Source organism: Rhodnius prolixus, unplaced genomic scaffold (assembly GCF_049639745.1).
Source record: "Rhodnius prolixus isolate KJV_2025 unplaced genomic scaffold, Rpr scaffold_3, whole genome shotgun sequence".
Classification (NCBI taxonomy): domain Eukaryota; kingdom Metazoa; phylum Arthropoda; class Insecta; order Hemiptera; family Reduviidae; genus Rhodnius; species Rhodnius prolixus.
This window is the reverse complement of record NW_027411603.1, coordinates 39,728,043-39,748,097: the sequence shown is the minus strand read 5'-3', so window position 1 is coordinate 39,748,097 and position 20,055 is coordinate 39,728,043. Positions and strand designations below refer to the sequence as shown.

The following is a 20,055-nucleotide window of genomic DNA, read 5'->3' as shown; positions in this document are numbered from 1 at the left end:
AGTGTTTACAGCAAGCGGCAACTTAGTTGAATGTGACCATTTCCCCCGGCCACTCTAAGTAATCTCACAATTTATTTTACAATTGACTATCAGGTGGATTGGGTACTTGGGTTTGTAGACATCCCCATTTACTCGTATATTGTATAATAGACATTTAAAATTCTTTTCATTCTTTTCCAATTGTTATGATGTTAAAAGAAGAACTATCAATAATCCATTGGTAAATTGACTAGGGCTTGATTTCATAGATTACTTGTGTTTTTAATTTGTAATTTCGGATTTCATCCATATTCAGAGATGGAGTTGATAAAAATAAGTATAAAGAATTTGATTTCCTCTATATAAAGAACCATCAAAGGTTACTCTAAACCAAAACTTTGATTGGTTAATTTATTATTGGTGAATAAATAAAACTCAAATCATTGAGTAATTGGTAAGTGGTCCAAAAGTCCCAAATCAAAGCTTATTATTTTTGCTAAGAAAAGGGAAGCAGTGCTAACGTTTCGAATTTAAAGATGAAATTTAATATAAAATAAATGTTTTGAGCACTATTGAATGCGAAAAAAGTCTTAGAGAATCTCAAAAGTAAGCTAAAATTTGGCATTTCGTTTTAAGAGTTTAGTCGTTTTTAAGTTGAAATAAGACTGGAGAGGACTGGTTAATGATTCACTCTTCAAACTGTGTCCATTCGTTTTCATAAACCTTCAGTTTTGTTTGATTTTTCATATTCATATTCCCTATTAATAAAAGCAGCGAGCAGTATTTTTTTAAAAAAAATTAAGTATAATCTTTAATAGTAAGTAAATATGTTAATCTAACGTAAAACGATTCAAAATCTGTGGCGTTCACAAACCCATCTCAAGCTCTAAGATAAAAGAAAACAAAATACAAGCCAACATAACTAATGAAATATTTATTTCTATATTATCTTCGGTTTATAACTGTTTAGTTATTTGATTGTAAGTGGATTCTGCGGGAAAGCACAGCATGGGCACAATGTGGTGACGAGAAGGTTGGGGAGCGCGCCTGTGCGACAGCCAAAGAAGAGGAGCCGAGCGCCTGTTGCGCCCTTAAACTGGTTCAGTAGCGACACTAAGGCCGGCCGATGTACGCCAAGCCTCAGGGACCGTCACATAGACAAGCATTTATTACGTACAAAATCTTACCGATCGTATCGACGAAACTGCCCCATAACCCCATATACAAGGTACTAACTAAAAATATATAAAAAATAATTAATTATATCATTATATATAATTTAAAATCCTTTGTTGACTGTTTGAAGAAGAATTTTTAAACGATTTTCTTCAACTTTCGACACAAAAATAATTATATTAAAAAATTAAATATATACATACTATAAATAAAATTTTTCACTAGGATTTACTGAAAACAACTTTTCATTACAACTCATAATAATTATCATCAAATATTTCTCAAGTAAAGAATAACAAATAAAAAAATTTGCTCAAAGCAAATATTCTGAAGTTAAAAGCAGGTTGGGAATTAGGACAACTTTCCTCTATTAACAAGAGTCCTTTTCATCCACTCCACCAATTAAAATATTTCACAATTAATTTCATCCAATCTGAACTTCCTAATTACTTTATTAAATGAACTATTTTAATACTTAAGTTAAATGAAATTTATAATCTTTAAAGGTGCCTTAAATTGTTGAAATCCTTGAAAAAATTGAGGATAATTATATATTTACTTATATCAATAATACATAATTTAAAATAACATTTTCTTTAAATAAATTCTTATTTGTTATACCTACTTTTGAATTAATTTAAAGCAATTAGTTAAATTATGAGAAGCACTTAAATACAAATGTATTTTTGTTTTTAATATAATTACAAATTTAGAATGTAGGCCCAAAACTCATGATTGACGCTAATGAACTGAGAATCAATTTAACGAACTTAAAAAAACATTTTTATGTTTAAACTTTATGTGCGCAAACATTTTTATTTTATTTTGCAACTGTAATTAATTGATTTTATTAATTAATTAACAAATCTTTACACCAAAGTGTCTTATTCTTTAAAAAAAAGTAACAATTACTAAGTGTACAAAATACATAAGAGTTGTAAATATTTATGTAACAAATTCACAGCTTATCAAAGGATATTTTTCTGTGTAGTTACTTTTACATTATTTGTTAACATAATCGTTTTATCTATGCCTTGTAAGCAATCTCTTCTGAATACCATTTACAGTTTTATAGAAATGTGAAATTACAAAAGAATTTACTTAACCCTAATGAGAGATTTAAGCAATATAATCGAAAAATAATGGTACGTATTTGTTTTAATTTAATATTTATTAGATCTTTAAAATGATATTTTATATGATTCCCCCCCCCCCAAACAACCTCAAAAATATATTTATTGCTTTCAAAATCACTTCTTTAATTTTTGTATTCAAATTATTTGCCGTGCAATATGCGGAAGAATTTTTTTACGGAGATATTTCTGTGGGGTGAGTTTACATTTTAAAGTGCATTCTTCACTTATGAAGTGCATTGCTACTAAGCGGTAAGATTTTTGGATGCTGACTTTTTGAATCAACTAATATTTTAAATAAAGTTGTACATCATCAACGATCAGCTTTTTTCATTTGTCTAAATATTTTTATTAGAATAATTAATTGAAGACACATGACCTCTGCTATAAGAATAAATCGTGAAGTATAAGAAGGAATGGCGAGGAACGATTCCCTCCTCAAGCTTCAATGTTCAACTTCTCAAAGTTAAGTACTTTTGAGGTTAGTTGGATTGTTCACAAAGGGAAAAAAGATAAAAGAGTGAATAGAGGATTAGGATGATCAAAGTAGAAACAAGTTTTTTTTTGTCTTGGACAGTTTGATTAGACATTTTACGTTAAGGTTATTGTTGAAAGTTAGGTTTACTTTTAAAAGTTGAATTGTCTGAGAAGTTACTAATAATAGATTTGATTATTTGCTTGGATTTTTTTTTTATTTTATTTTTAATCTAAGGCACGTCAACATCTGAGATGATTGACTCCGAAAGTTATTACTTTCAGTGTTTCAGGACAGTGTTTTCATCTGAATGAAGACAAAAACTGAGGGTCGGTAGCTGGATTCAATCCGCTTGGAAATCCAATGCATGAACCGCTAAACTACTTCCTTCTCTTAATTTAATAATAATACAAAAACATTCTTTCCCAAGTTATTCATTTGATAAAATAATTTTTGGATTTTTTTTTAAAAATATTATCTTTCAATGTAAATTTGCATTCTCATAACTTACAAGGATGGTAAGATTGTTGGATGCTAACTTTTGATGCAACTGATGGTCAGCCGACTGTCAAACTGGGTTTCCAAAGGGTTAACCCCGGTATTTTGTTCAGTTACTTTTTCTATTTGATATTAACTGGGGTAAATTCTGCTGTATAGTGCACAGTACACTGTTACATTCGCAGTTTTAGTCAAAGAATAGCTGTCCGATTACCATTGCCATCTGAATGTCATTGTCTGAATCCAAAATGTTGAAAAAATGTTTAAAAAAAATTAATACTTAAAATACTCCACAATAGAAGCGAGGGCTGCAAAGCTAAGATTTATTGTGGTTCTAGGTTCAATTCCTGGTCTAGGCCTTGGATTTTATTTAATGTTTAATATGCTACATTTAATAGTGAAGAATGTTCGCGGCTAGTCGCCTACGCCCGCGTTACGTAAATTGGTAGTTTGACGTAAAGCCCGCCAGATAAAAATAGGCATTACTTTAGTTTACTTCAAACTTATTAAATTTGAATTAAACAAATCTACTTCTGAATTTTAGTCATTTAAATAATTTTTTTTCAAACTTATAAAGGAGTTTAGAATCGTTTTTCTTCATTCACCTTAATGTGTAGATCCTCAGTTTTTCCGAAGAACTTAGAACATTAGTGGGAAAAAAGATAACCAAGATTTTTTCATTTGTTCAGAAACATATAGATAGAACGTCCATCAAATTGTCATCAGCAGTTTTTTCTTGGAGCTAGAACAGTATACAGGACGCAGTTATTTCTTTTGTCTCTATCGACTTGGAAACTAAATGAAACAAAACAGTAGTAATATTAGAAGTTGGCAGACAACCTTATTGTTTTATTTATAAGGTTATTATTAATGTCTCATCTCTTTTAGTTTGTATTTCAAAAAATCCATTTGATAAGAAACTTCGAATTATAAAAAAGATTGACAGATTCAATTTAAAGAATAAAATAAAAGAATTTTACAGTCTCCTTGATAAGAAAACTTCCATATTTATTTCTTCAGGCTGATAATAATGAATATTTATCTACTTATTACTGTTATTTGTTTGAATGATAATTAGTACAAGTTTAACAAAAATGCCTAATTTGGTTCATTTTTAAAGAAAGGGTTCACATAGCTGCTTTATAACCGGTTATTCGGGACATAAGGGAAACGAAGCGGCAGATTTACAGGCCAGGGAAGACTCTGCTGGACACCGTTGGCCCGGAGCCCTATTTTGGGGTCTCCAAGTGTCTTAAGACTGCGGCCATTAAACTATAGGGGCAGACTAGGTCTAGGACTGGGCAGAGGCAGGTGAAGGAGTTCATCATGGGCTATTCGCCAAGGTTGACTGCAGAATTAATCCGTCAAGGCCGTGGGGCTGTAACAATAATTGTTGGCCTATTAACCTGCCACTGCAGGCTCAGAAAACACATGCATCGCAAGGGCCTGGCAGATGATAGCCTCTGTAGGTTCTGTCTGTCAGGAGGAGGAGGAAACGGTACTGCACGTGTTGTGTCAGTGTGAGGGGCTTGTCTGGGCTAAGGATGTTACTTCTCGGGGGAGGAAAAACCAAGGCCTGTGAGCTTTACCCAAGAGTAGCTCTCCAGAATTAAGAGCCTGATTAAACGGACGGGTCTGGAGGGCGAGTCCTAGAATGGGGAGAGCCACAATAGATACAAAGGGGTCGGCAGTGGCGTAGGCCTTAGGCCGCCCTACTAGAATCTTATCTTATGGCTGCTGTAACTTGAAACTTTCTTACTCCATATTCATTTAAAATAAGTTTTCCCACAATTTGGATCAAATCTCAAGCCTCTTGTGAAAAACTGTTGAGCTAAATTTCTAAAATTTGGATGTGGTCGCCAAATATCTAAAATATACGAGAAAGAGAAAGACGATAAATTAAAGCATATAATAGAAGTTGTTTTTTTAGTTTTAGCAATTTGGTTACTCTAATGTATACAAAATATACCAATTGCATGTTTTTAAAACATTTATTAGACCTGTAGTTCTTAGTAATTCACAAGTCTGGAATTTTGCGACCACGAAAACTCCGTCAAAACGGAAATCATACCCAAATTAATCAAAAGCTGACCAAATCTAATCACTTTTGGAGGCACTGTACTGGTTTCTTTGTTTTGTATGCTCTTTTAAAACAAAGAATTTTAAAGAAATTTCATAATTTCTTTGAAATGTACATTGCTGGTAAGGCACTTACCTTTTTTTTAAAAAAATATTACTAGCTGCTCTTGGAGGAAGGAATGATTCTCCGACAAATGAATACTGTTTTTTTTCTGTAAAATTTGTTTGATCTTATAATGCTTTTAAAAGTATAATACTTTCAAAATTTTGAAATTGTGTTTTTGCTTTGTGTACAAACAAATTCTCCCAAACAAGAAAGAATAATTTACATGTTCTTTTTTTCATCCGCCCGATAATTGATTGATAAATTTTCATTTGATAAATGAGTAACATTTGAAACATTTTCCTGAAAATATGTTTCTGAAATGTTACTTGTGACTTTATTATCTGTATTTATATTTCCTTTCTCTCAATTTTAGAAACTTATTCTTCTTTGTAAAAAAAAAAAAAAAAAAATCAACAATGGTATTATACATAATGTTGAATTAACATAAAACTGTGCACTTGTTGTGGCTTGCCTGTTGCTCGCATGTTCCTCGTTGCACATTCACGAACAAGATTCTGCTACAGGTATAATGTATAAAGTAAAGAAGTCGTTAACACCGGATATTTCCACTTTATTTTACTATATTTCTTAGTATACTTCTTATTTTCTACTTCACAATTCTTTTATCATTTGTATTCCTAATTAAATTTGAATTTCCTGCATAGAATCATAGAGGTATGTCTAAATGAGCAGTATCTCCATCTCGAGATAGTGGAAGTCTGCTAGAGATTATTATTGGGAGTCTTAACTTGCCCGGTATATAGAGAAGCATCTCATCTGTTGGAATATTTTATTGCTGGCTCAGGACGTAATCCCAGCTTATTTGAAAAGTCCCTTTCACTTTTCTGAAGTGAATGTATGCTTTTATCTTTTTTATTTCATAAAAAAAAAAAGCTAGCTTCTACTACTTTTTTACAACTATTTCTACTTTTAAATAACTAGACAAAACTTTAATGGGTAACTTTGTTTTTAAAAACTGGCAGCATTCTGAGAACAATATTATACTTTGTTCCATTTTGATGTTTTGTAAACATTTTTGTTTTTAAAATGTAAGTTTTATGTAATTGTGGAAGACCCATAATGTCTGAAAACTTCAGAGATAAAAATATTCACTTACAAGTTCCAAACTGTACATCCGCACAAAAGACGATCCACAATTCGCTACTCAAAAAACTTATCTGAACTTAAGTACTAGAAATTACTTATCACTTTGATGATCAACTTTTCGACAAACAACCAATTAATATCTCAGTACACATTATGATTATCTTGTATTGATATAAATTGCGGGTACTTGAACCTTATTTCTTTTGCCCTGATATCATTATTCCTCCTTTGCTTTTAACTATAAAAGTAATGTGCACAGATTGATGGTTTCACTTTGTAGATAACAAATAATTTTATTATCTTACCTCAACTCAATATTTCACACAACTCGTGTTTGTCTCTTTCTAATTGCATTAGACGTTGAGGCAAGATTTCGTCGACTATATAATATATTTGATGAGACACTAATGGTTTCCCGTCTCCTTTCACTTTTCATTGTACTAGTGAAAAACCTCGTGTCTTAATTTTCCTGTGATGACGTCGGCTTAAAAGTTACAAAGTTACAATTAATGCTTAAATGTATATTTTGAAAGGTTTTAAGTGAATTTATAGGACAAATTACACTTACCATTTTTTTTTTTTATAAAAAGTGACAGAAAGTCCAAAAAAAGCAAAACACACTAAAATAAAATTTGATGAGAATTTCAAAGTCAATGAGGCTTTATATAAATTTCACTATTTACTAGAATATTTTCCAATTATAGTTAAATTATCACAATAAGTTACACTCATATGGGTCTCACATCAGAATTTTGTTCCTTCTAACAAGATCAATAAGTTTTTTTTTTTAAATTGAGTACAAGAAGTTAACAAATTGAACGGACAAAGTTCATTACAAATGAAGGGAAAATAGAAAGAGAAAAGGCTCCCCTTGGGTATTCTGTTAGTTTACATCCTTCATACCTACTTCCAGCTCTTTAAAATATACACAGCCCAAACCTCACTAACAGGATCTTTAGATGCCAGATCATCCTGCGCTTCCTCCAGTAGAGCCGGTACTAGGATTGTGAGTAAGCTGGCATTTAAACCTTCTACCAGAGTACCAAACTATAAAATGTTAACTATTCTATCATTATTCATATTGTGTAGTTTTAATCTGTAGTAGGATTTAGTTGAAATGTTTCGTCAGTAAAATCAGTACATTATTTTTCTTGGTAATTAGTTTAATATTCAGTATAAGGGTAAAGGAAACAACCATAAGTAATGAGGCTAAATGATCCTGAAGCGCAACCATCTATTAGAGCTCTTAAATTTCTTATAAACCAGCTCTGATGTAATTATTCAAGGCAGTATTATGGAAATGTTAGCTTTTCCGGTAGAGTTAATGAGCTTCCAAACATTTATAAGATTTTCTTTTTAATCTTTTTTGTTTTTATTTGGTACATCTAGTCTATCTATGGTGGTATAATATTACCTATTCCAAAAGAGGTTGTTTAGATGTAATTCTTAATTGTACGAGGAAAATTCTATTGGTAATTCATTTATTTTACTGTAAATTGTGATTTATGAAGGGGGATGTAATTCTTGTCATTCTTGTTGGAAGTTTCGTGGACATCGTCAGTTTCCTTTTGAAGATGACGTACTTACATGTTTCAGCGTTTGGCCTAATTATTAGAGAATAATATTCAAATGATTATATTTTAACTTTTCCTAACTTAGGAAGAGACATCTGTTTAAGGTTGCATTCTTAGATCAATGAATAAATGAATGCGACAGAGTAATGGAATACTGAGGAAATTCACAGTGTATACTAAAGGAGTCCTTTGGTTAGAACAGCACACTTTTGCATTATTCATATTCTGCTTTTATTCACAGAAGGCTCACTTAGTTGATTAATTGGCATTAAATCACAATTTACATAACTATTCAAAGCGATACCATCTTTTAGTTAGTTTTGATTAAATAATATTTAACATATCTCTTTTGCATCAAATCAATGGTATCAAACCTTGACATTCCCTCTCCATTAACCGTGCCTCCTAAATCATCCGCACCTACTCAAATTCTAAATAAAATTAAACAACTTTCTGGAAAGAAAAGTACTGAATATGACTTTACATCTGGACAAATTCTTGTTCGGCTCTGTGTTCATTGGGGTTGGTAGCCATTTTCAATGTACTGCCGACCTCCAGACAGTGTTCTCTGATTACAGACAACACTATTCATCATCGGACAGTAAGCTGTACTCGTATTTTCTATATTATGTACCCTGCCTTAAATTCAACACTGTTGCCTTAACATTCCCTGTCTCTCCACTCGTATCACATCTTTTAACAGACCACAGACTCCAAGATTACATTCCCTTTTTCTGACTCTCCAAAAATATGCCCAATGAACTGCGGGAATTATTTGATAATATTTATTTGTTAGCTTTGTTTCGAGCTCAACTGTTTTTTGAAACGATTAATCATTGATAAAATAAATAAAATCAAACTAATAGAAACGGTACCGCGTACTAAAGACAAGGCATTAGGTCGTTAAGGAAGACAGTTTTCTTTGTAAAACGTTCATGTAAAGTTTAGATTCTCTTAGCTTCTCAACTTGAATCTATAATTCCAGATTATAAAATTGCTCTATCAGATCACTTTAAAATCCAAACAGCAATTTAATTTTTTAAAAAACCTATACGACAGTTATATTTACCTCTAATCTGAAGTTAGAATTAGTTACAAGAGAGAATAATTGTTGAATAACCACTAGAAGGTGGCCTCTTAGTGGAAAACTGCATAGAAATATAACAGGAAAATAGGCAGCCTTTACTGTATCCGATTTCCGGTTTCCTAGAATCTAGGAAGTACATTACTTATGGTATCGCCTATGTCAGGGAACCTTTTTTTTAAACCCAATTATATTTTACTCTTGTTATACCATAACATCACCATTATTTCGGTTAATTAACTTGAGAAATAAGGGTATACTTCATCAAAGTTTAACGAAGCCATCAATTAGTTTGAACTTTATATTGAGCATAAAATTACTTAATCAGTGTTTTGGAGTATGTGTGTTGAGGACAGGAGGGTGGTTGTTTAATAAATTGGACATCGTACACCGTTTGACGTTATGTAAACAGAATAATTATTTAGAATATCCTTTCTTAATTGAAGTAAATATAAATTGTGGTGTTTAAATTGTACGAGAAAGGTATCAAATCTTTCTTTAGAGTACTTTGTGCTTTCTCTAGGGAACCCATTGTGGACACTCTTAGTATTCACTGAGTTTCGGAGATAATAATCGATGGATGCAATTAGTGTGCATTAATTAGTGTGCTCTGGTGAAATATTGTGTTCATCTCTTTGTTCAAATTCATTTATGGCGCATTTAGAAGGTGGCTATTTGAAATACAAACAATTTAAAGGGACTACAATGCATCTTTTAGGTGATAACTGCTTTCCACCAATAGTGGCTGCATTTTCCTTTTTCTCCGCTCGTTGGGCTTGCAAAACTTCTTGCATTATGTACCTGGCTCAAGATACTAGACTCAACATCCACTACTACAAGACCAATCTAATGACGGTAAAATAAATGAATCACTTACTGAGCTACGTTAGCCAATCCCAAGGCACCTTCAGGATCCTTGTTCTCCAGTCGAACAATCCACCTGTATCATTACATTTTATTGGGTGCCCAAAAGCTGGCAGTGCCCAGAGAAGCCTCAAAACTAAAAGTCATAAGAAATTAGTTCTTCTATACCTTTATCATAACATTTATCATTACATTATGTATTGGGTTCTTTGTTTCACATATCACCCAAAGTAGTTGGTGCAATTATAATTATTGAGAGTTCCTTCTAATAAAAATATGTTGAAGTAAGCAAACGAAATTAAGTATTAACCAGATTCAATTTAATTTTCCGTAACTAGGTATAAACAATTTAATTAGTTACAGTTTTAAAGTTGGTTTTCCTTTTTCAATTAATTTCTACAGAAAGCGAGCATTGAAGTTGAAATTCTAATTGCTCTCTTTCTCTAAATTCTCTTTTTCTCTAATGCATTAACTGATATAATTCTAGAATTTCCCAGATGCATCCATTTAACTATTATTATAGTTAAATATGCAATGTTAGTTGAATCTATTTAATATTCAAATGAATTCTCTTTATCGGCAATTGTCAATCCAACTATCGTTTACCAATTCTAATGGAAAAGATATTAAGAAAAATCTAGCAATCAAATTACACGTTCTGATAACTGTGGTGCTTTTCTTCCTGTAAGTCTGTTGAAAAGCTTCTTTTTTTTTTTTCTTTGGTCCTTGAGACATAGTGTGGAAAACTAAAGATAAGGAATTAGTTGCTTCTTACAAAAATCCTTATATTTACACCTCTTTTACTCTGAAGAAGTCAATTATTTTTGTTTCCATTTCATTTGACAAGATTTAAATTAAATGTCATCAAATTTAAGTTAAACGTAGGTATTTTGTATTTTTTTTGGAGATAACTGTAATTGTTTAATTTAAATTAATGATACTGCCCCCTATAAAATTGTAATTATTTATGTTAAGCAGAAATATTATGCTATAAAATTACTATGATTTTTTTTATCTTTAAAGAAGAAGCTGCATTAACCGCTGGCGACAGTTCGTAGGCCGTCGTTTCTTTAATTTCTTGAGTACGAATACAATGATTTGTAATTTCATTTACGTTCAATTTTCGTCCAGAAAGAATCGTTTGTAAATTTTAAAGCTTTTTGCTTCTGGCATACTTGTAAAATGATCAAGTTTGGTTGTAATGATCAAGTTCGTACTTTAATAGTTTGTAGCTTTTTGTAAGTAGTTGTCTGCGATTGGATTTATTTGTAAGAATACCTTGTCTTCATCGTAAATACTAACCATATATCTTTGAATTTTTTATTTGTTTCAGCTTTCAGTTCTTCGAGAGTGTCTCTAAAAGTTTTATTTAAATGTGCTAGCTTTCTCTAAGAATTTCAATTTCATTTGAAACTTTTGAAAAACAATTTATCAGCAGGTAACTTTGAAATTAGTTTTAATAAAAGCAGAAACCAAGAAACATGACCAATTAGGGTGCGAGATTAGGTTCGTTCGTAGGGGATGTGAAAGAAAGAATTGAAGTTGATGTTTTATGCTTACTTCGTGTTTATGCCCTAGGTTCTAGCTATATTCTATTTTTGAAATGTTTTTCGGTCTTCTTCGCAACCATGGACATGAAATTGTGTACGTATTTTCTGTTGCCAGAAATTATCTTTGTCTAGTTTTAGAATTTTTTTTTTATTATTATTTCGTATATTTGTTCTATACCCTACGTATTGCAGATAACAAACTGAATCAAGGAAAAAAGTCCAGAAAAACAAGCGACAGGAAAAAAAAATTTAAGTCGTAGATCTGCGTCACTTTGGCCGCTATCACGTGATCGTCTCTTCCCAAACCTTTAACTTTTTAGGTCAAACTATTTTAGTTTTACATAATGTCTTCGGCCACACGATTCTTGCAGCTCAATACATCACAATGACATATCTATCACTTACCTTCAATGTGATTGCTGTATTTTTTCTCTTACATGTAGCAAAGCAACGTGTAGACCTACAAGGAAAGTTAGCCATTTTGCTCAAAAGATTTTTGAATCTTTGGAGATTTACTTGAAAATGGCTCTAACATTTTCGTGTAAAATACGGACGCTCATTACAGGAATTAAATACATAAGTAAAATTCCTAAGTCCAAGAAAATTGGTTGAGCAGAAATGTCACTTTTCTGAATAAGTAATTCACTTTCCGCCTCAATTCTAAGTTTTAAAGAAATTACAATGTCAATTACAATACATCTGACGGAAAATCGTATGAATTTTTTCACAATTACATTTTAGTTCTGGTGACTGACTTTTATGGCCCACTATAATTGAATTGTGACTTATTTTTACACGTTACTTTGTTACCGAAAGTGTAATGACAATTAACCACTATTTACATTTTTAAATTAAGCGAGAATCAGGTTTGGGCATGTCCCATATCTAAATGAATTGTTTTCGTGTGAGTTACTTCTAGAAATATAACTCCCTTTTGTAAACAACAAATTTAATAATACTATGAATTTACTTTTAGAAATCCTTATACAATTGAATCTCCTTAACAAAAAATTACAGTTTTAAAAGTTAAGTGTAAAGGTTGATTAAACGCCAAATGGTACACAAATCAGCAAGCACCCAACATTTTATTCATACTTCTAGTATCATATTTTTTAGAATGTATTAGATGTCCCAGACCCCTTGTGCTGGCCTTTTATCACCCATTTCTGTTTGAATAATAAAAGATGTATCTCATTATCATAGTAAGTATTAAAAAGGCATTTTATTTTAACTTTATTCCAAATTATTCTTGTGATTTACCTTTATTCTAAATAATCATCACATTCACTCGCATATTAAAAAGAAAAAGGGAAAGTTGGAGTTGGTCTCTCACTGTTGTAATTTGAATTACGGAGTTAAAATGAAATTTCAGACTTGAATTCGTCTTACGTGAGCACAAATTACGTAGTTAGTAACAAATAAATAATACTTGTAATTATAATTCATTCATTGTCAAACTTTAATTTAATTTAACCCTTTAATTGGGAACTTATTGTAAATTAGTTTTATAACCAACTAAAAATATGCGTATCTATTTTGTATTACATATATGTTTAACATTGTGGGAATAACACATAAAAACAATGTAATTGAAGAAAACTACATTAACGTTAATATTAACAAACTAGTTTGAATATGCATTCAATAGAGTTACTTGTTACTCAACGATATTCCTAAAAAAACTTTTTCTAATTGAACTTAATTATATGATTGTATTAATTATCGCCAACTAGGTAATTAAATATAAAAGTTCATCTTCAGTTAAAGTAATTAAGCGTACTCTTGATAATTATTCAAAAAAAAAACTTAATTGATCTTCAATCTTAATAATTCAATCTTTTATTAATTTAAGCAAACTCGCATTTTTAAAACTAAAAGAATTTCTTGTCAAAATTATTATCTCAAATTTGTGCATTCAAACAATAATGTCTAGTTTGTTTTTTTTAAGTAAAACATTGCTCAGGTAACTTAACTTAACTCAAACTCATTTGTCAAGCTGTAGGGTGGATGATATATGTGCATGTTCATCCATATATCATTTGTTTATCCGAACAAGATGGTAAACGTGAAAGTAGCTCCAAAAAAGGGCGAAATCCTACATAATTCTGTTGTTGACTTCTCTTTTTAGTGGGTAGTTCATTAGGCGTCATTTCATTAATAGATTAAAACTATGGTTTCCATCATGTAGTGAGAGAAATCAAAGCTTTGTACGAGAAGACCAATAGTAAATAAGAGTATGTATGTATTGTGTCAAGAAGTCTTTACGGGGATCGAAAAGAAATTCTTTCACATCTTGCTTCTACTGAGTCTAATTAAACAGACAGGATTGGAGTGAGTAATCTAACTAAAATGGGCTACAATAGACCCCTTAAGACGTTGAAGAGAAGACATTCTGGCCAACCACCAAGGAATCTAATCTAATGAGAATACCAAGTTGGTAATATTCAAATATCAATTATAGTTATTCTGCTATGTTGAACATAAATATGAAGCAGGGTGCTTTATTGTTTCCAATATTTATCCTATTGAAATATTTAAATAGAGCTAAATTATTTGAAGGAAAATAATTCTGTCCAGCTGTTAGGAAATAGCGTTATTATACTCAGTGGTTATTTATGTCATAGTTTCTTTTACTTATTTATTTCTTGATTGCATAAAAACGGGTACATTTAAAGCAGTAGAGGCTTGCTTATTTACTTGCATTAATTACCATCTAATGTTAATTCCTTTTTCTGCTTTCTTACATGTTTTAATTTTCTTTTTCTTTGTTTTTTTTAAGTAAGAGTAAAGGCTTTGGATTCACATAGAATTATCAAATCCGAATCTCTGAAATGATCACCTTGCTTCTTATTGTTGTTAGGGAAACTGAAAAAAAGGTGGAAGTAATTAAAAGGCATATTTAAACCTTTGCAGATATCCAATCGTATGCAATAAATTAAAGAAAAGCCACCTTGAGCTGATCGGATCTAATGATTGTATTATAAATCTTGTATTTTATAATCCAACAGATAATCATGTCTTTCCTGCAAATTTATTACTTAGTTTAACAGTCCTTTACTAAATTAATTGTTATTTCAATATTACTATTATTATCATCTGTCAATCTTGAGTAAAAGTAATTGAGTTCTGTATTACGAGGGTCGTTTGAAAAGTCCGTGCAAAGTCAGAGAGATAGCACTACTGGCGCGTATCGAGATGATGTTTAGTTAGTAGTATCACTTGGAAGAACACGCACCAAGTTTCAGCCAGATCGGTATATTTCTTTGTGTTTGGCATTCGTTTGAATCGAGGAAGTCGAGTGATTTTCTCACGCTTGACCAAAAACGAAATCGTGTGAAGTGTTGCAAGGACGGTTTGCAGCTGTTCCAGAAGAATCCGCAGGACTTTAAGCGTCGTTTCGTCACTGTGGATGAAACATGGATACATCACTACACTCCTGAGACCAAAGAACAATCTAAACAATGGGTTACCAAGGGGGAATCTGCGCCAAAAAAGGCGAAGACCGTTCCTTCGGCCGGAAAGATTATGGCGACTGTCTTTTGGGATTCGCAAGGAATAATCCTCATCGACTATCTGGAAAAGGGTAAAACTATTACAGGTGCATATTATTCATCGTTATTGGACCGTTTGAAAACCGAGCTGCAAGAAAAACGCCCACGATTGGCCCACAAAAAAGTCCTTTTCCATCACGACAACGCACCAGCTCACACCTCAGCAGTTGTGGTCGCAAAATTAATGGAAATAGGGTTCCAACTCGTTTCACATCCCCCCTATTCTCCAGACTTGGCTCCCTCGGACTACTATTTGTTCCCCAATATGAAGAAATGGTTGGTGGGAAAAAGATTTTATTCAAACGAGGAGGTGATTGCAGAAACGAATGGCTATTTTTCAGACTTGGACAAATCCTATTATTCGGAAGGGATCAACAAACTAGAGCAGCGTTGGACGAAGTGTATAAGCCTAAAAGGAGACTATGTTGAAAAATAAAAAAGGTTTACCCCAAAAAATTAAGTAGTTTTTATTTTTGCACGGACTTTTCAAACGACCCTCGTACACAATGGGTATTATTCATTTTTAATTGAGATATAATTAAATTTAATTGACAGGATTTTAGTTAATACTTGACGCCAATAATGCTTCTCTTTCAGATACATTTTTTTTTTTAAGCTTGCAGGTTTTTTGATAATCTGACGATTTCAAGTACTCGTCCATCGCACGAAAGGGCACCTAACTCACCTGATAGAATTATCAGATATCTCGATTTCACTGTCAAGATAATCCAGAAATGTAGAGCTTGAATTTAATAACATTCCTCACAAACGTCCAATTGTTCGACCGTAAAAAAAAAAAATTGTATTGGATTCCTGACAGGATTAACTTAAATCCTGTAGCAATCTTAATTTTAATTGGAATAACGGGCTTTGGAAAACTGTTTGGACTTACTAGTAGAGATCAATTTTGATAGGTGGTTAACTTTTATTTTTTCTTCGTTTTTCATAAACTCTTTAGAAGATTAGTGAATTACAAAATTGATTAATATTTTAAAGTGCGATTAAAAAAATGGCTGGGATCAGACAATTTTAGTTTTTTTTTTTTTTTGCCTAAATTAAAGTGTTAACCAGGAATAACATATATCCCACATATCGCTTTATACTTATATTAAGTTCTTCATACAACAAAGTTTAACATGTCAGTCAAATTTGCGCTTGGTTAATCCTTTCCTATATCAATAAGTTTAGCAAGTGAATGTGTGCAGTAAATACCACATTAAATTTTGAACAGGGAACTATATTAACTAAATAATTAATGCTGTTAATCACTTTGCTATACTTGCTGGTAAAGTTTTAAAGAAATTCTTTATTCTTTATTGATTATTAATTAAATGTGGCTAAAACATTTTAACTGAACGCGAATACATGTGGTAAAAAAGTTGAATTGTTTAGAAAGTCAATATTCAAAACAAATTATTTTGTTGGGTAACCTTTAATAACATCTAAAAATTGGAAATTAATCTCAGATTTATCTATCCTTCCCAGCAAGTACTACATAATCCTTAAGTTCTACCTATCGTACCACTTATTTCAAGTTAACCAAGATTCTTTCCCCTCTCCTATTTACCCAATCCAAAGCAGAAGTATTCTCGCTTCAATGTAGTATCTCTCTACACTCTGTATGCGGCTGCTGATCCATCTATTACCAATTCAATTTATTCGTATGCCGATGATACGGCCAACCTGTTCAATAATTCAGATCCGGTAAATGCAATCCAATTTATCCAGTCTCATCTTCATATCCTGAATCCTGTTTTCGCAAATGAAGAATTTAGTTCAACCAGGCCAAATCACACTGTATGCAACAGTGTGCAACAGGTTATGACCTTCACTCACAATTAGTACTTCTCCAAACTAAACTGAGCCAGGTTCCCATCCCTCCCGCAGGTAAAGTTTGATATTTTGGACTCTACCTCGCTTCACATGAAACTTTCGTACTCGAATCAAGCGACATGATATTGAATGATCAAAAGACTACTAAATAAACGATCCAAATTGACTCTTACGGACAAAAAAATTAACTGTACTCAGCCCCACTTGCCCCAATCTGGACACAAGGACTTGAAATGTACGGTACAGCTAATCGCTCCTATCTCAGTCGCACACAATCTCTCCAATAAAATATACTACGCGCTATCGTTAACGCACCTCTCTACATTAGCCGTCAAAGTATTCACACTGACTTGAAATTCCCTTTTGTTCTTGACTTAGCGAAATTCCATCTTGGGGACAGCCATATGGGTTCTTAGTGATCATAGAATATGATAATATTATTATCAAACAGCAACAACTTCAATTGTACGAAGGAGGTACAAGTACTAAGTTAAACTAAGCATACACTAAGAGTTACTAATACGAGTACTAGACATAATAATTACAAAACTGAGCTTACTAATTAATGATTTAAGTATAAGATGATAATATTAATTGATGATTCGGAGTACAATGATCTAAATCACTGAAATGGCTTCTAATGAGATATTTAAATGAACTCTTAAAAAACTGAAAATCCTCTTACAAACAGTCTGGCAATCCGCTTAAGACAGTTCGGTGAGAAGTAGTTGAAAGAACCATTTGCGCTAAAGAGAACGAAAAGACATCCACCTTTATCGGCTCTCCGCTTAAGCAGTCCTCATTAAGCACTGCACCAACCACTCTCTCCTAATGTTAAGACTAGAAAATTTTAAATAGTTTAAACTAAAAAAAAAAGAGTAACTAATAAAAATGAAAATAAAAGAAAAGAAATATGGTGTAATTTCTTTTTGTGTAACCTGAAAAGATGAGTATGAGCTACGTAAATGTAGCAACCATATTGGAGATGAAGATTGAATGAGATATTTGTGCAAAAGCAGTTTCTGTTTACAATTTAATGAAAACATCGTGAAAGCTTTCTACCAAGAATGAAGCATTGATCAAAGCATACCATTCTACACTACCTCAACTGAACTAACACCATAAATAAAGTTTATTGTTCCAGCAAACAGTTGCTTCCATATTATTAAACAAACAGAAATAATACAGAAAACCTCTATCGTAGAAAATAATTTCATTAGCGCACAGATTTTCGCTTGGAATATCTAACAATAAGGAATTTATTTGTTGTCAAATTAAGTACGTTGTTTTTACCCAAGTGCATTTATTAAATACAGAACAACAAAAGTGTATAGGAAATATTTGAGATGTCTTTGTTCACTCATGTTCAATTACATTCGTTAAAAGAATAAGTATTATTACCATAAATATATTGTATTACACCATTTCACCATTTATATCCAAAATTCAATTTTTAAATAAGCAACATGAGTATAAGAAGATCTAGACAATATAGGGTATTATTGTGTATAAACGAACAATATCTCAATGCCAAATATTTACATGAATCTCAAAGTTGACTTCCTAAGCAAATATTACATGATTTGACACATACTCTAGTCTTACAGTCAGCCTTTTCTCTGATCCCAAATAGTCCTCTTTGCAGTCTGAAGCGCCAGAGGCTGCTAGCATTCCTGCTTCATTAGGTTAACCATCAAATTTTAATAATACTGTCCATCTAAAAACTATGTTTAATCAGTGACTTTGCTCATTTTATTGTACATACTGTTTCAAATATCAATAAGAGTAATAACGAAAAATTTTTTATTACTTTTTAGCTCTTATACTGTACAATTTTTATTATACAGTAAGTTGATAGAATATGCAACAACTTAGTTCATTTATGCAAATAAACATTACTAACTTTAGTTGCTATATATTGAACTATTCAACTTTTCATAGAAAGCTTAAGCAGCTGGTAGTACTGTGGCTCCTGGTGTTGCCATAAATCTGAAATATAAAGTATAAAGGATGATTACTGTTATTAATCATTAAAAAAAGTATGAAAATTATTGAATCTTTTCTAGCTAAAACAATTCATTTTTAGTAACTAACAAACTATCACTGGAGCGTGGATAACGTAGTTGGGATTTGTCAGCGAAGAAATTTTTATTCACTTATTTCACGTTAGTGTAGCGAACTGGTTACCTCTTGATATGTACAGCGCTGGTAATAAATCCAAAGCCCAGGGTGGCTCTGTTATGAACAGTGACAGCGCTAGGAGAGGGCACCATAAATCCTAGGCCTGATTCAGTCGTATTCTAACACCTGTGGGGCTAACCAAGGTAAATACGCTCTCATGAAAAGAAATAAAAGCATTATATTCATACATAAAAAAAAAGGTGAGCTATTTTGAATGACAGCTGGTTTTATGTATTTCTGCTGGGAATATTAAATACATTGTTGTAATTTTTTGGTACAAATACATTATTGAATCCCTTTATTCAACTCGGAGGAATTGTACTGTTTTTTTGTTTTTTTTACTTTGCCTATCATTTTACTGATATCACAGCCTTATTTACTTTGGCGAGGAAAAAAAGAAATTTGGTTACCTTGGATACTCTACTGATTACTGATATACATGTGGAGTTCTCGGGTTTTGAATCGATCTAATAGCCTTTAGATTTCTCTTCCTAGAAGCTTCTTACTGCTCACGGTCTCAGTTGTCGACGCTCCTCAAATTATATAAATATAAATTGCTATAAAGATCCTACAGTGAAGTGTACAAAATCTTGGATTGTAAAATAATGTAATTTGCCTTTTAATCAAACATTTTGATTTAAAATGACAAAAGTGATGTAGAGAAAGAAAACTTGATTAAAAAAAATAGTGAAGCATCACTCAATTTTTAGAATTATTTCTACATTCAGACTAATTGTGCAGATACTTTACTTAGCTGAGAGCAGAGAGTGATGATGTTTTCATTCTTTTAAAGACCAATAAAATAATGGTATGTATATCCTCTAATCACATTCACCGGATGTATAGATTCGTCCATCAATCATCA

The 20,055-nt window shown here is 31.8% G+C and overlaps 1 protein-coding gene and 1 long non-coding RNA gene across 6 annotated transcripts in view; one reads left to right on the top strand and one right to left on the bottom strand.

Annotated features, from left to right (window-relative positions):
* Nucleotides 1-1,068: 1,068 nt before the first annotated feature.
* LOC141452675 (neuropeptide F receptor-like) overlaps nucleotides 1,069-20,055 on the top strand; it is a 290,310-nt gene continuing 271,323 nt past the window's right edge. The window contains exon 1 of the mRNA XM_074125062.1: nucleotides 1,069-1,207. The gene's annotated coding sequence lies outside the window, so the exon portion shown is untranslated. The remainder of the gene's footprint in view (nucleotides 1,208-20,055) is intronic.
* LOC141453070 (uncharacterized) lies at nucleotides 14,032-19,587 on the bottom strand. Of its 5 annotated transcripts, none has more exons than XR_012457763.1 (5): nucleotides 19,197-19,518; nucleotides 18,820-18,998; nucleotides 18,552-18,726; nucleotides 14,576-14,648; nucleotides 14,032-14,490 (listed from the first exon to the last, which is right to left on the bottom strand). It is a non-coding gene; the product is annotated as an uncharacterized lncRNA (long non-coding RNA). The 5 variants fall into 5 exon arrangements; XR_012457761.1 differs by having other exon boundaries at nucleotides 14,035-14,490; nucleotides 18,604-18,726; nucleotides 19,197-19,584; XR_012457764.1 differs by lacking the exon at nucleotides 14,576-14,648 and having other exon boundaries at nucleotides 14,034-14,490; nucleotides 19,197-19,587.